This window comes from Solea solea, chromosome 14, assembly GCF_958295425.1.
Source record: "Solea solea chromosome 14, fSolSol10.1, whole genome shotgun sequence".
NCBI lineage: Eukaryota > Metazoa > Chordata > Actinopteri > Pleuronectiformes > Soleidae > Solea > Solea solea.
The window spans coordinates 7285079-7301779 of NC_081147.1; the positions used below are offsets into that span (position 1 = coordinate 7285079).

At 41.7% G+C, this 16701-nt stretch overlaps 1 pseudogene; it reads right to left on the reverse strand.

The window, feature by feature from the left end:
* Positions 1-315: 315 nt before the first annotated feature.
* LOC131473036 (uncharacterized protein K02A2.6-like) lies at positions 316-14750 on the reverse strand (annotated as a pseudogene).
* Between the last annotated feature and the right edge of the window lie 1951 nt (positions 14751-16701).

The following is a 16701-nucleotide window of genomic DNA, read 5'->3' on the forward strand; positions in this document are numbered from 1 at the left end:
TTAAAGTACTGTTGTGGTGGTCCTTATTAAACAGAATACCATATTACAAGTACAGAGCAAATAATTGTATATTTCTACAAGGAGCTCAGGTCTCATAGTATTTACCGCTCTAGTTATATTAAACTACATGAGGTTACATGCGGATACTACCCCAGGTTTCCACGTCTCACCTCCTCTCGTATAATCAAGAACGAGCACTTTGTCACCCACCTGGAATGCTGTGGCTTTTGCATGTTTTTCTTGATGAGCACACTGTGCCTCTTGCACTGTTCCCACTCTTGATGCTACGTCCGGCTTCAATAAGTCAAGTCATGATCACAGCTTGCGACGCATGAAAAGCATGGCCTGTGATTCCTTGGTAGTTGAGTGCGGAGTGTTACAATACATCAATAGGAACGCATCCAATCTGTGTTGAATTGACATTGTCCCAACAGAGCGTTTTAGTGAGTGCTTGAAAGTTTGCACAAAATGTTCTGCTAGCCTGTTTGTGGCTGGGTGGAATTATGTAGAGTGTACATGCTACACTTGTTTCCTTTCATGAATGTCTCAAACTCACTCGTTGTGAACTGGGGGCCATTGTCACATACTTTCGGAAGTCCATAGCGACTGAATAGTCCTCTCAACATCTGTATGGTCTTGAAAGTAGTAGTGGAGCTCATAAGGTGCACTTCGGAATGAGCGTCAACGACCACCATGAACATATGGCCTTGGAAAGGGCCAGTAAAATCAACATGGATTCTCTGCCATGGAGCTCCAGGCCACGTCCACGGATAAAGAGGTGATGGTCCTGGTGCTTTCTGGGTAAGTTGACAGGATTGACAGGACTCTGACACTTGCTCAATTTGTGTGTCAATTCCTGGCCACCACATATAACTACGAGCGAGCCTTCATTTTCACTACACCAGGGTTTCCGGTGTGTAGCTCAGACAGTACTCAGTTTCGGAGGGATGACGACGCGGATACCGCACATGAGGCACCCCCGCTGGAGCTCCTTGCAGCTCACAGGTAAAGCTTCCAGGTGTTTGATGTGAAAGCTGTCCACAGCGTTGGTCTTTCCTTTGTAGGACTAGGAATGACACTTTCCAACACTTAGTTTGAAATGAACATAAGTCTTGACTGATTAAGACACTTTGTCTAAATTGCCCAGACTTTCTCTGGTGTCTTGTGCAGACCCTGGGCGTCGATGACATGGCCCAAGTATTCAAGTGAATCCTTGAAAAATGCACATTTCTCCTGTTTAAGTCGTACACCGAAGTCTTCCAAACTTTACAGGTGATATGATGCCCTCTTCACACAGTCTGTCAATCTCAGCCTCTACTTTAGGCCTGAGAGCATAAGGAACAACTCTTGCCTGGCAAAACCGTGGTTGATGTTCTACTTTCAGAGCTATGGCGGCTTCAATGCCTTTCAGTGTGCCAAGCTCTTTCTTGAACACTTCCTTGTGCTTCTGTAGCACACCGTCTAGTGTCTCCTCGTGAATCATCTTTATTTCCCGCAAGTCAGTCTGTATTTTTCGCAGCCATTCCCGACCGAAAAGGGGAGGCAAGGCCCCCTTAACCACATACCAGCGGTAGCTTAGCCCTCTGCCTATTCATCTTTACTGTGACTGTGATGACGCCCTCTGGTGAAATCCCCTCGCCTGTGTATGTCTTCAGTAAGACATTAGTATGACTCAAAGGTAAGTGGCAAAATTGCGTGTCATACAGTTCTTTTGATATAAGAGACACTGCAGTGCAAGTGGCTAACTCAATTTGAAATATCTTCCCTTTGATTTTTGGTATAATGCACATGTATGACAAATTCCGTACCATTATCGTCCGCGCTACGGCGCAGTGCTCTCGCCACTGAGCCGACTGCCGGTGCCGACATCAGCGACGCTACTAGATACCGCGTCTAAGGCGGAAGTGGTTGCTGTTATGTATACAACCGCTAGGGGCGCTGGTTTTGAAAACGTAAACATAGGTCATAATTCCTGCATACGACCTATATGTACGTTTCATTGGAGGACAGTCTGTCCGACAAATTCACAACGAGTGTTGTCGATTACGTACAGTCCAAACGCTTAAAAAAAATATAAAATGTTTACAAAACGTGTGGATGGGGATTGTAAATGGAGCTTCAGTGAGATGGTGTGTGTAAATCAAGCTTCAAAATATTTTTGCCTGTGTTCCCTTTGCGTTGCTGTCTCTTAAGTGTGTGCATTTGTTTGAAGCCTGCTCTGGTCACAGTCAGTCTGATGCGATTTTATCCCCTCAGCCTCATAATTTATTTGTTTCTTTGCATCACGCTTGATGTGTAGGAGGGTGCGTCATCCATTATCCACACTTTTGTCTTGTATATTCACAACATTGTGCAAATACCTTAATTCTGGAGTAAAGGGAGATAAATTTGAGACAAATATTGTTTTATATTATATCTATAATATATTTATAATATTCTACAACTAAGGTTTAACAACAATATCATATACTGTATGTAGGTCAACTTTTCAACTAATGCAGTCAACTCTATTATAATAATAATTATTAATTATTGATAGCAGATAATTTTTGACATGAATAGTAGGACAAATTAATGTTGAATATTAAATGCTTCTTTGTGCACATTTTGAATCAACAAATGTAGATTCTTAAGAACTAAATCCTATTTAAATGATGTAAAATAATGTAAGGTGTGATGTAAAATTAAACTTGCTAATCATTGAAAACTGTCAATATTAAGTGATAAAAATTAAATGAAATGACAGTGAGTAAACCAAATGTGTTTGTTGTACCTTTAATGCTACTAAATATTCTTTTAAAATGATAAGACTGGTACAAAGTAGAATTGTATTAATGTCTCTACGCAATTTTGTCTGCTCCTCTTTAACAATATGTTAAAAAGGCTTAAAACAGCTGGGGTTTTTTTTTGATTTGACCCAGTCAGGGATAAACTGACCATTTGTTTTCGGTTGCAGATGAATCCATGTGTGTGTGTGTGATGTGGTGATGAAGGGTCCATGGCAATGCATGAACCTTGTTTTGTCCTCATTAGTGAAGTCTGCAGTGTTTGATCTGCACATTCTTCCTTGGCCCTGTTTCCTCTGGTCAAATACAGTTTTTCTCAGTCGCGTTGGTGCTTTTCCCACATCACTATTAACATTTGCACAGCAGTTAGTGCATTTCTCAAAACAATTAGTGCAAACTGCAAAACCTAGTGGATAACCTGCAAAAGCACGTCACTTGCTCAAAATGGATAGTCCATTCCTCAAAAGCAAGTATTCATGTCAATGAAACTGCCAACATCATCAAAATGAGAAGTCTTGACACCATCGTTTATGAACAAGATAGTCAAATGGCTTTGTCAAGTCAAAAAAAAGGTCAGAACTTAGTGACACTACCTGAAAATCCTCAAGACAGCCCTAAACACTACTTGTGCAGCCATTTAAAAACTACAGTTAAGTTACACATTGCTGTAGTTAGGGGAGTAAGTGAGTACAAGACACTGAATACATATGTTTCACATTTTTACTGTATATGCTCTTTGTAATTCTCCAGCATTGTGCAAAAGAAAAATACACTACAGTCACTTATTTAGAACAAACATAAGAAACACCCTTTTGGTAGAGCTGTGCACAAATGTGAACAATATAACAGTACATATTGTAACTGAATATAGGTAAATCATTCGGGCACATCGTTCCTGTTTGTCTGCCACATATTTTCATCTACATCATAACGGATATCATCCCTTGCAATGCAGCGAGGAAAGTATCTCCTGGAGTACACAGAAATGGTACACACTATGTCCTGCTCAGTTCAGATATGCTTGCCAAGTGAGGGTTCATGGGATTCATCCCTGAGTGACTGTGAACAAGTGGCTTGTCATTGGTTGCCCCTCCTTGTGAGTGAAAGCTGAAGTTCACCTGAGAGCTATTGTTCAATTTAGGAGACATTTCCAGGAAAAAATGATAAATAAAGGTATAAAATTTGCTTGACAGAATTTGATAACTAGTTCAACAATTTTATATATAATGACTCAAGCAATGAATTGAAGACTATTAGTTTTATTGGGAACGACTATTCAGAATCCATAAGTATAGTTCATTTTGACTAACATGACATAAGCAAATGATAATGTTATAAAACAACAGAGAATTGTATGAAAGCAACTGATACATGTCCAAAATCATTTGCAATTTGTTCAGAGGAAGGAGAAATTGCTACTATGATGTGCACAAATGACTAAATGTTGTGGAGGTTGAACTAATAGTTAGGAGAATTTTCACTCTGATCTGAGAAAAGCACCAAAGCGACTGAGAAAAACTGTAATAACCCACTAAGACCCAGTATCAGCTGACCTTTGGACAAAGTCAGCATTCATTCCTTGGTCAAATTTCTCTGGCATTTACAAAAGAGTCAACCTGTTCATTGTTTATTTTTTTCAGTTTGACCCATGTTGTAATAAAAAGATAATTTTGGAGAAAGAAGAATAGTACACTCTGAACTGTAACACACTTCAGAGGTGTGGTGTTGACCTAAAAGTTGTACGATCCACTCACGATCTTTAATTTAAAAGATGTTTTATATTCTCTTTTGATTGTAAAAAACTTATTGCATAATATTGCCCACCATGTGGACAGATAGAGTAGATCTGTTTGGTTTCACGTGCTGTCCTATGTAACTGATACATAATGCAGAGCTTGATCACAATGACCCAACAAAAGCCTTTGGTTGGTGAGTGCTTTGTACCAGGAGTCATGTTCAGAACCTGTTTCCACATGGTCCACGTTAGCAGTGTACTGTTTCACCTGTGCAGAACACATGGACTGACATGCAATTAAAGGTTCACAAACACAGTTAACATCATTTAATAATTCAATCATTTATATTTGAATTTAAATGGCTAAACTTGAATAATTGCATTAAAAAACTCAATGTGAATCACATAATTTGAATTTGTATTGTTTAATTTGAATCATTGCATTGGAAAAAGTGTATTTATGTTCACATTCAGTTCTCACAATTCAAATTCAGTCATCACAATTCAATTTCAATTCAGACATGCAGATACTAGTAAAGGAAGACCAATCGAGCGCAGATACACAGGTCTCCTCTTCGGTCAATCAGCACCTATGATTTGTGCACGTAACATAGTGGTCATTTGTTGCCACCATGGATGTATTTTAAGAACTGGATAGAGCACCGCCCCCTCTGCCTTGAAGACAATTTTGTCATGGTGGCCACTCGTGGTACTGCAACAACAAATACTCATGCGGCCCAAAAAGCAATTTTCCCATTGACCACAATAGTAAAAGACATGCCTGTAAAAGAGACATGGACATAGGCTTCTATAGATTTTTATATTCTATATTTTTAATTCATGGAGTTTCACATTTGTAAAACCTTCCTAAAGGCGATAAAAAAATCCATAAAAATCTTATTTCTCAGAGTGACGTCACAGCGGTGCATGAGCACAGCAAAGTGCGGCGTCTCGTGAACGGCTACTGTCAGGGAACCGTACGATGTGAAAACTTTACGAGAAATGTGAATAAATGAAGGCAATGTGGCACATATTTCAGCCCATAATGTTCATGGTTAACAAATTCTGTGCCTAAGAAATAAGAGTTCTAAACAGTCCCTCCACCTTTTTGGACTAAGTCCAGAGCCCCTCCCTCCAGATGAGCACAGATAGACATAATTGTTTCATACGGGACACATGCAACCTCTCCATATCCACATTGACATGTTTTATTGTGTTTATTGTCCGACTCTCTTTTAGACTATTTTTATAATGTTGCCTGGCAGCATATGTAGTTGTTACCAATCCTCTCTCTCTCTCTCCCTCTCTCTCTCTCTCTCTCTCCCTCTCTCTCTCTCTCTCGCCCCTGTGATTGGTCAAAGTCTTCATCACTGGTCAGATTTCATCAAGAGAGGTTCAGAAGTATTGTTCTCTCTCAGATAACTTGGTTGGCATTAAGCTAAAAGGTTTTTATGGAATTACTGATCAATAACAGCATAAATACACTACCTGCTTCAGCATTAAGACCATTCAATAGTGTTATTTTTATGTAAAGTAACATGAAACCATGATGTCTGCTGCATATATGATTACAGCCTGCTGTAAGTGCACTTGTCATTGCACTAATGACCACAGTAAAATATATTCAAAGAAAAGTAACTGTAAAGGAAAGACGAGCACTGGTGAAAAGTACCTGGTGAAGTTGTGAGGAAGTGTGGATGGATCGGTAGAAAAATGGTTATATTTAGAGAGGTGTGCAGTGAAAAGGGTCAGGAACATGACCATGCTCTGTGAATTATTAATGCTAATCAGAAATTTAAAGGGCGGAGGCCCCAGGGAAGACACAGAACTCGATGAAGATACTATGGCCGTTTCTCAATACTCAAGTATGCAAGTATGTACTTGCTTACTTGGGAAGTATATACTTGAGAAGTATGCTGGGAGTATATACTTGCCAAGTACGGGAGTACACAAGTATGTGGTTGTTTCTCAATACTCAAGTATGCAAGTATGTATGTATTGTTCTGCTGTTGCACAGCAGTTAGTGCATTTCTCAAAACAATTAGTGCAAACTGCAAAACCTAGGGGATAACCTGCAAAAGCACGTCACTTGCTCAAAATGGATAGTCCATTCCTCAAAAGCAAGTATTCATGTCAATGAAACTGCCAACATCATCAAAATGAGAAGTCTTGACACCATCGTTTATGAACAAGATAATCAAATGGCTTTGTCAAGTTTTCATTATGACAGTTTATTCTCTCAGTGTTTTCCAATGCAAAAAAAAGGTCAGAACTTAGTGACACTACCTGAAAATCCTCAAGACAGCCCTAAACACTACTTGTACAGCCATTTAAAAACTACAGTTAAGTTACACATTGCTGTAGTTAGGGGAGTAAGTGAGTACAAGACACTGAATACATATGTTTCACATTTTTACTGTATATGCTCTTTGTAATTCTCCAGCATTGTGCAAAAGAAAAATACACTACAGTCACTTATTTAGAACAAACATAAGAAACACCCTTTTGGTAGAGCTGTGCACAAATGTGAACAATATAACAGTACATATTGTAACTGAATATAGGTAAATCATTCGGGCACATCGGTACTGTTTGTCTGGCCACATGTATGTAAGTATTGTTCTGCTGTTTGAATGGTGGCTGGCGCCAAGTGCTGCAGCCTCATTACCGCCACCTACGGTGTTGATAAATGAACATATGAAATACTTTTAATAAATGCATATATATGTTGTTATTATTTTTACATTTTAAATATTTAACTTAATTTATTAATTTATTTCTATTAAAATATACAATACAAATTATACAATGTGGAAAATAGATATATTGTAGAGTAGTATATATATATATATATATATATATATATATATATATGACGTGTACAAATATATACTACTCTATATATCTAATATTTACATATTATATTTAAATACAGATACAATGACCGTGCGACTTTAATATAAATCTAACATTCAAAGTTAAAATAAAAAAAACATTAATTATATACAAACTTTCAAACTGTCAGGTCAAAACATTTCCATTAAAAACAAAATAACACGTCAACAACAAATCTATGGATCACACCGAGCATGTAATGACAGGCCGAGGTAACGCTGCTCTGTGCCGGGCACAGTGAGCGCCGAGCGTCCGCAGAGGCGGAGCTGATCACCTCCGACAAACGTCGCTGCCAAACTATAAATACGTCATATTTTAATACACAAACCACATGTTTAAATTCTAAATGACTAATTTCTTGCCTCAAATGATGTTAAAACTTTGTTCCTGGACACAGAAAAATATTTATTTCAGATTTATGTTTCTATTATCTGCTGCTATGCTCCGCCGAAATGTATTCTGGGATACATGGCCATCCCAAGTACGCTTAAGCCGATGCATACTTGGTAAAAATGGGCAGAGCGAGAACACTTCCGGGTTTAAGAACCGTCCTCGCTGTTCGCTTACATGAGAATTGGAACAGAACTTGGACTGAGGCTGATGACGTTTTCACAAGTACGGGAGTACGCAAGTAAACACAAGTACGCACAAGTATGGATATTGAGAAACGGCCTATGTCTCCCGGCTGGCCTGGGAACACCTTGGGATTCCCTCAGAAGAACTGGACAAAGTGGCCGGGAGAGGGAAGTCTGGGAGCAAAGTTTCAGTCAGATGGAAAGTTTGATCAGTTTGTGGAGCCAAGTGTCAAAAAAGAGTCTAATTCAGCTAAATATGAACATGGAAACTTAAATAAATAAGATATTAAGAATTACAGGTTGCATCTGCAAACAAAATGGCTGTAATCTCAGTAATAAATGATCACATAAAACCATCATGAATCTACATCTTGTTATGTCCCTGACCTAGGGAAACTATGGGTAACGTGTGTGTGTGTGTGTGTGTGCGTGTGTGTGTGTGTGTGCGCATGTGAGTGAGAGTGTGTCTTCTAACTCCTTTGGACAGGAGCAATGCCAAAGTAACAAACAAAAAGTTCTCTAATAAACCTAATCTTACCTACAAAAAGAAAACAGAAAATAAATGACAGAAAAACAACAAACAACAAACTTTGAACTGAAAAAAATAACAATTACATATACATTACAATACATATTCCCAAAAATAACATGTCGTGCAGCTGTTGGCTTAGAAAAAAACACAAGTTTTAAAAGGGGGAACTTAATTTAAATATCAATCACCTATTTGCTGAAATATTGAACATTGCATAAATTAATGTAAGAAAGAATTGGAATTGAACTGGATTATTATAAACATTATTATGAAGACTCACACTCAGGCCACAATATCATAATGTAGTGTCTTTTTTGCCAATAAAAAAAAGGCCACACAAATTGCTGCTGACAGGTTTATGACGCTTGTAAAAAATTATTTTCCTTTCATTCCGTAAACTTAAACAATTCCATTTAATCAAACTCAAAACAGTTATTCAGTTTAAACACTGCTCAAAAAAATAAAGGGAACACTTAAACAACACATCCTAGATCTCGATGAATTAAATATTCCAGTTGAAAATCTTTATTCATTGCGTAGTTGAATTTGTTGAGAACAAAATAACATAAGAATCATCGATGGAAGTCCAAATCATTAACCCATGGAGGCCTGGAGTCAGAATCATACTCAAAATAAAAGAGGAAAATCATATCACAGGCTGATCCAACTTCTGTTGAAATTATTAAAAAAAAAGGAACCTAATGGCAGTCAGAGTACCTCTGGCTAGCACATGGAGGTCTGTGTGGCCCTCCAAGAATATGCCTCCCCAGACCGTCACTGACCCATCTGCCAAACTGGTCATGTTGGAGGATGTTGCAGGCAGCAGAATGTTCTCCACAGTGTCTCTAGACTCTGTCATGTCACACAGGCTCAGTGTGAACATGCTGTCATCCGTGAAGAGCACAGGGCGCCAATGAGGGATCGGTTTTAATTTCCCAGAGGGAACCTCCCAAAGGGATTAATAAAGTTGTCTGTCTGTCTGTCAATCCTGGTGTTCTCTGGCAAATGCCAATCGGGCGGCACAGTGTTGCGCTGTGATCACAGGCCCCACTTGTGGACGTCAGGCCCTCATACCACCCTCATGGAGTCTGTTTCTGACAGTTTGAGCAGAAACATACACATTAGTAGCCTGCTGGAGGTCATTTTGTAGGGCTCTGGTATTGCTCCTCCTGTTCCTCCTTGCACTGGGTTGTTGTCCTCCTACGGCACCCCCCACATCTCCTGGTGTACTGGCCTGTCTCCTGGTATCTCCCCCATGCTCTTGACAGTGTGCTGGGAGACACAGCAAATGTGTCATGCTGGATGAGCTGCACTACCTGAGCAACTTATGTGGGTTGCAGACAGGAATAAACTGTTCATTGTGTGGTGAGGGCACTGGCAAAATGCAAAAGTGACCAAAAATCAGCCAGAAAGGATGAGGAAATGGTCTGTGGCCACCACCTGAAGAACCATCCCAGAAGTGTGATTGTATTGGAGTTAGATTGTATTGATTATGTGTTCCCTTTTTGAGCAGTGTATAATAAAATAAACCATTATACACAGTCAAATAATGTATGCTGCTCCTGATTGAGCAACAACCTGAGGTATATCACATTTGCCTAATGGAGAGCACACCCTCCTTACAAATAAGGTGTCAAATAAATAAATAAATAGGTGTGAAAGTGAATTGTTTGTATGTGTGAGGCCCTGATGGACTGGCGAACTGTCCAGGGTGTACCCCGCCTGTTGCCCTATATGTCAGCTGAGATTGGCACAGCACCCCCACGACCCTCCAGTGGAGGATAAAGTGTTAGATAATGGACGGATGGATGGTAAACAAGGCAATTAGAGAGGGCAGACTTCGCCCCATTCACGCAACAAGCCTATCAGCCTACATGCGTAACACACTCTGTTGTGCAATGCACCACAGAGAAGTTGTTAGAAGTTGAACTTGTTAGAAGTTGTTCTAACAAGCCCCTGTTCTCATATTGCAAGCAAGTGTGGAAGCACACAGACAGAGTCACCAAAAACAATACTTCACTCCCACTCCGTTGGGTGAAGTATTGTATTCAAAGGCCTTATACTGCCACTGAGCAATATCACATAATTTATGTATTTTTTGGGAATTACAGTCGTACAGAGTTTGCTTAACAACATCATGACACTAAACATTTAGCACTAAAGTCATGATATCCTAGAAGAACAAAATTCTATTATTCTTCCAAATGAATCACGTTGTAAAAAAGAAGCAAAATTCAGCTGGTCACCTGCATGCCAAACAGCATTTATTACACTGAAAAATCATCTGGTTAAATCACCTGTCCTGGGCCCTGTCATGCTCCCTTTGTGGTATACACCGACGCGAGTGAGATAGGACTTGGGGCTGTGCTTGTCCAGAAATCCAACTATGGAACTGAGGAAGTCCTCGCCTTTGCCAGCCACAGTCTAAACCCTGCAGAGAAAAACTATGCTGCCACAGAGCTAGAATGTTTGGCCGTGGTGTGGGCAGTTGAGAAATGGAGAACTTACCTGGAAGGTAGACTATTCACAGTGGTTACAGATCATCCCTCTCTTCTATGGGTGTTCAAAACCACCAAACCCAGCACACGACTTATCAGGTGGGCACTCCGGCTTCAAGAATTCACCTTCACTGTTGAATACAGAAAGTACAACACCGTACCAGATGCCTTCTCCCGAGCTCCTACAAACTCCATCCATACAACTGTACCTGTGTGTGCTACCATCACATCTGCCTCTCCAAAACCATCAAAAGAGCTTCCCATCTCATTTGAGGACCTGTGGAACAGGAAGATCCAGAATGTCAGGTTCTATATCAAAAAGTAGTAGAAACTGGACAAGACATTAATTCAAACCCTTCATACATCATCATGGATGATCTCCTCTACCGGCTCGTCGCCATCTACCAACTCTACATACCTCCTAGTTTCCGCTCCCAGTTACTGGACTACTTTCACCAAGATCCCCTCTCTGGACATCTGGGCAGGCATAAAACCTACCGATGACTGCAACATCTTGTCTACTGGCCAAAGCTGAGCTGGGATGTCAGAGAACATGTAAAAAAACTGTTACACCTGTCACCTTTATAAACCAGAAAACAGAAAACTCCAACAAACCCAAACTCACTGCCCCTGGGAAATGCTGGGAGTGGATTTGATGGGTCTCTTTCCCAAAAGCTCCAAACAAAACGTTTATCTCCTGGTGTTTGTTGATTATTTCTCCCGGTGGGTTGAACTGCTCCTCATCAGAAATACCACTGCTGGAACCATCTCTCTGTCATGGTTTGGTTTGTCCGTCATGTTTTGTTCTGTGTCTTGATTTCTCTTTCATGTTTCATGTGTTGTCTTCCTGTTTTATTTTGTGAGCACTCACCCCTGTCTCTGTTTCAGGTTCCTGTTTGCCCTGCCCCCTTCTCGTCTGCGTCCACCTGCTCCCTGATTGTTCCTGCGGACCTGCATGCACTTACTCCCTAATCAGCACTGCTCTTAAACCCTCTCTGTGTCTTGTCTCGTCACCAGTTCGTTTGTAGCTTTGTCTCGCGTTCCAGCACTCTTGTCCCACGTACCTAGTCTCAGTTCTTGTCTTCCCGTGCTTCGACCCTTGCCTGCCTGATTATCACGACCCCGTCTCTTGCCTTGTGATTCTGTTACCTCTGCCTGTTTGGACTGATCTCCCGTGAACTGACTTGGACTGAATGAACCTCGAGTCTCTGCATTTGTGTCCTTCCCCTGGCTTCCACGACCTCGCTCGTGACAGACTCAGGTCATGGTCTAAGACATCTTGACCAGGTGGGGGCATTCCTGACTACATTCTGTCGGACCAGGGAACACAGTTTGTTTCATCAGTTTTCAAAACTGTATGCAGGTCCTGGAATGTGGGACATAAGTTAACATCTGCGTACCATCCACAAACTAACCTTACAGAGAGAGTGAACTGTACCCTAAAATCAATGATAGCATCCTATGTTGGTGACAATCATAAACATTGGGACAAGAACCTGTCTGAATTCCGGTTTGCGATTAACTCTGCAGTCCAGGAGTCCACAGGCGTTTGGGAGAGTGTTTTGTCCTTAACTGTCCACTGTCTAACCTGTGTTCTTGTTATTGGTGGGTCCTCCATGACCTCCAACATGAGGACCTGGTCTGTGTCGTCCTCTTCCCCTGTTTGTGGCAGTGGCAACCTACTGCGTCTGCATTTGCATGTTCCTTCCCTGGTTTGTATATGATTTTGTACTCATAAGCTCTCAGGAGTGTCACCCACCTCTGCACTCTCGGTGACCCCATCTGTGGCACTGGCTTTTTTTCATGAAAGAGTGATATCAGTGGTTTGTGGTCAGTGCTAATTGTGAATGTTCGTCCATAGGTGTATTTGTGGAACCTCTTGATCCCGAAAATGATAGCTAACCCCTCCTTGTCGAGCTGAGAGTAGCCTAAACATGACATGAAGCCTAAAGGATTTTCACTACCGTCTTCCATGACATGTGACAGCACGGCACCTATTCCGTATGGCGATGCATCACATGCCAGCACCAAGTCTTTGTCCGCTGAATAGTGACCTCGGACTTTAGCTGACTTCAGCAACTGTTTTGAGTCCTGAAAAGCTTCTTCCTGCTTGTTGTTCCAGGCCCAAGAAACATCTTTCCTCAGCAGCTTGTGTAACAGGGCTAAGCGTGTAGCGAGACTAGGGAGGAACTTGTTATAGTAGTTCAACAGACCCAGATATGCTTTTAGCTCAGTCACTGTGGTTGGCAGTGGAGCTTCCTCTATGGCTCTCACCTTGCTCTGTACGGGTTGTAAGCCTTCAGCATTAACTTCAGTCGCCTAAGTACCTCATCAATGCTCAGATGTTTGGCTTCATCTCTCCCAGTCAGGATACTGTTGTCTAAGTACACAGCTACTCTTGGTAGGCCTTGTAGCAGGTTTTCCATCGTTCTTTGGAAAATGGCGGGAGCTGATGAAACTCCAAAAGGAAGCCTAGGTGAACAGGCCTTGGTGTGTATTTATTGTTAGGTATTTCTTTGAGGCATCATCCATTACAATCTGTTGATAGGCGTGGCTTAAATCTAGCTTGGAGAACTGTTTCCCTCCTGACAGAGTATTGAACAGGTTTTCAACACGGGGAATAGGGTATTGCTCTAGTGAGGACGCACTGTTAACTGTTAGTTTGTAATCTCCGCATATTCTGACCGAACCATTTGGCTTTAAAGGCGACATAGAATGCTTGTATCAAACATATATGTTAGTTATGGAGGTCTACTTACATATATTAACTTGTTTTCATGGTTAAAATCCTCCTAATCGCTGGATACGAGCCGATCAAAATATCTCCTCACTGACGCTCTCGTCAGCCGCGCTGTTTCAGACCAAAACCACACCCCCAGAACCAGGACTGTGTTGTGATTGGCCAGCCAACGAGAGCTTTCCTACTGTACTGTGATTGGCCAGGTACCTGGAAGTGATGTAATAGATAGGCCAGCTCTCAGATACACAGCTCCCCCTCTGGCACGGTGGATGCTCTGCATCTCAGCAGCTACAACGAGAGTAGTTCTTCTTCTTCTGCGGTTGAATGTACGCAACCGGATGTGCCCGGACTAGTGCCCGCACCAGGAGGCGCTACGGTGGTGAGAGGAGTGGTGAGGATTTTTGATGACGACATCAAACTACGGAAGTGCCGATCCGCTTCGCAGAGCCCAGGAAAACAATACAACACTATTTTCTCAGCAGTGGCTGAACTATGGGTGCGGCCCACTCAGCGTATTTAACAGGAGCAATAATGTCCTCCTTCAGCAGCCTAGCTATCTCCTCTTATACTTTTGCCCTCATGGCATAAGGAACGGAGCGAGGCCGATAGAATTTAGGATGTGCTTCAGCAGACACTCAAATTGTTGCTTTCATGCCTTTCAACATGCCTAACTCCTGCTTGAAAACATCCTCATTTCTCATGAGCACTTCCTGTAGGCTCTGTGCCTCTGTTCTCACTTTTTTTATTTCTTCCCACTTCAGCTTTAGAGCCTCTAGCCATCCTCTTCCTAACAGGCTAGGTCCTGTACCTTCAACCACCACTAGAGGCAATGTCTTCACCTGCCGCTCCCGCCCTCCACTTCGACTACCCCCACTACTTTGATTTTTCTCCCCTCCCCTGTTTCTCCCCTGTGTAAGTAAAAGTTTAGTTTGTTTTATTTGAGGGCGTTGCTTTTTGTTCCACATCTCCTTGAACTTCATCTCATTCATTATGCTACATCCTGTATCAATTTCAAAATGTACTGTCTTCTTATTCACTTTCATAGTCACTTCAAACGGTTTTATTCTCTGAATTGCTCCGTTTTCATGCAAGCTAATGTGAATGCTTCCTCTTCAGATCTATCGTCATCTGGCCTTTCGCAGTCTACATTATGTGATCGATGTAGATGTGGACACCGCTCTGCTCTGTATGCTTTCTTTTCACTCGGGCGTTCACCTTCTTAATTTCTATTTCGGCAAGCCTTAGCTATATGCCCGCAACAGTGACACTTTGCCTCCTTAAATTTGCACTCGGCTGCGCTGTGTTGCTTCCCATGACAGCGGTAGCATTCTTCATCTCTCTTTTTTCCATTCTCCCTCCTTTTTTAGTGCTCCTTCTGTCTGCATCCTGTTGCATGCCAACGGTGTCTTATGGAGGTCCTGAACATTTCTACTAGCAGCTTCTGCAGCCACTGCAACTTTGAATTCTTACTCAAAAGTCAAGTCTGATTTGGATTGCAAGCGTCTTTGAATCCTGTCATCATTAATACCGCACACTAGCCGGTCTCTTAACATCTGTTCCAGTGTAGTGCCATAGTTACAATCCTGTGCCAATCGCCTCAATTCTGCTACGTATGCACTGACGGTCTCCGTTGGCTGGCGTGAGCGCGAGTCAAATTTATATCTCTGCATGATTTCGCTCGGTTTTGGGTTGAAGTGCTCTTCATTAAAGTTTTTAACTGACCGTATGTTTTCGAGCTGGGCTTATCTGGACTCACCAGGTTCCTTGTATGTGGCTGGTCCCACCACGCTGATGAGGATAGCTCTCTGCTTGTCTCCATCATCAATTACGTTAGCCTCAAAAAACTGCTCCAGTATCTCATAATACTCTTCCCATGTCTGCTCCTTCACGTCAAAAGCCGAAAGGGTGCCTATCACCGTAATCATCTCTGTGGTTATATCCATGAATCCTCCAGTCCAATGCTAGCTCCTCAGATCTTTTTTTTCTGTTAGCAACCTCGTCCCAGTATGAGGGGCCGTATAGGCCATAATGCCTTTTTTACACAATTTTATCTCTTATATTCACTTTTTTAGCTCTCACATTCACTAGTTTTGGCTCTCACATCCACAATTTTACCTCTCACATACACAAAACACCTCTCACATACACTCTTTTAGCTTTTACATTCACTTTTTTAGCTCTCACATTCACTTTTTTAGCTCTCACATTCACTTTTTTTAGCTCTCATATTCACTATTTTTGGCTCTCACATACACTTTTTTTGGCTCTCACATACACTTTTTGTGTGTGTGTGTGAAGCGTTTTTGTGTGAATGCAAGGTACAAAAAAAGTATGTGTAAGAGCGGAAGGCCTTCCGGTCATGTGACGAAGAGCAGGAACTGTGAACAGGTAGCGCATCATGACGGCTGGGAGAGAACGAGAGCGCCTCAGCCAAGCTGCCGCTTTATTGAACAGTCTGCTAACTTCACCAGAAGCCATTCAGAATGTTTCAAATAATACATCACTTCAACGACCTGCTACAACCAGACATGCCTCAGTTGACGGTGAAATCAGGTCACTGTTCCCCTCTGGGCTCCGCCTCCCGAAATATCATTGGAAGCTGGTTCCACAGGAGAGGAGCCTGGTAACTGGTGTCACTTGTACAGTCTGTACAAGTGACACCCTTAGAGCGTTCAGTGGTGCATCTTGATGGAATCAGTCTCTCACTGAACCAACCCTTAGACAATCCTTAGAGCCTCACATCCAGTGAAGAAAAAAAAAACCATCAACCTCTTAAAGGTGACATAGACCGGAAGCTCCAATTAACGCTGTGTTTGTGTGTGTATCTGCGTCATTACCTCGTTTATGAAACCCTAAAGTTTCAGAACAAACAGTTCAGCCACTGCTGAGAAAATAGTGTTGTATTGTTTTCCTGGGCTCTGTGAAGCGGATCGACACTTC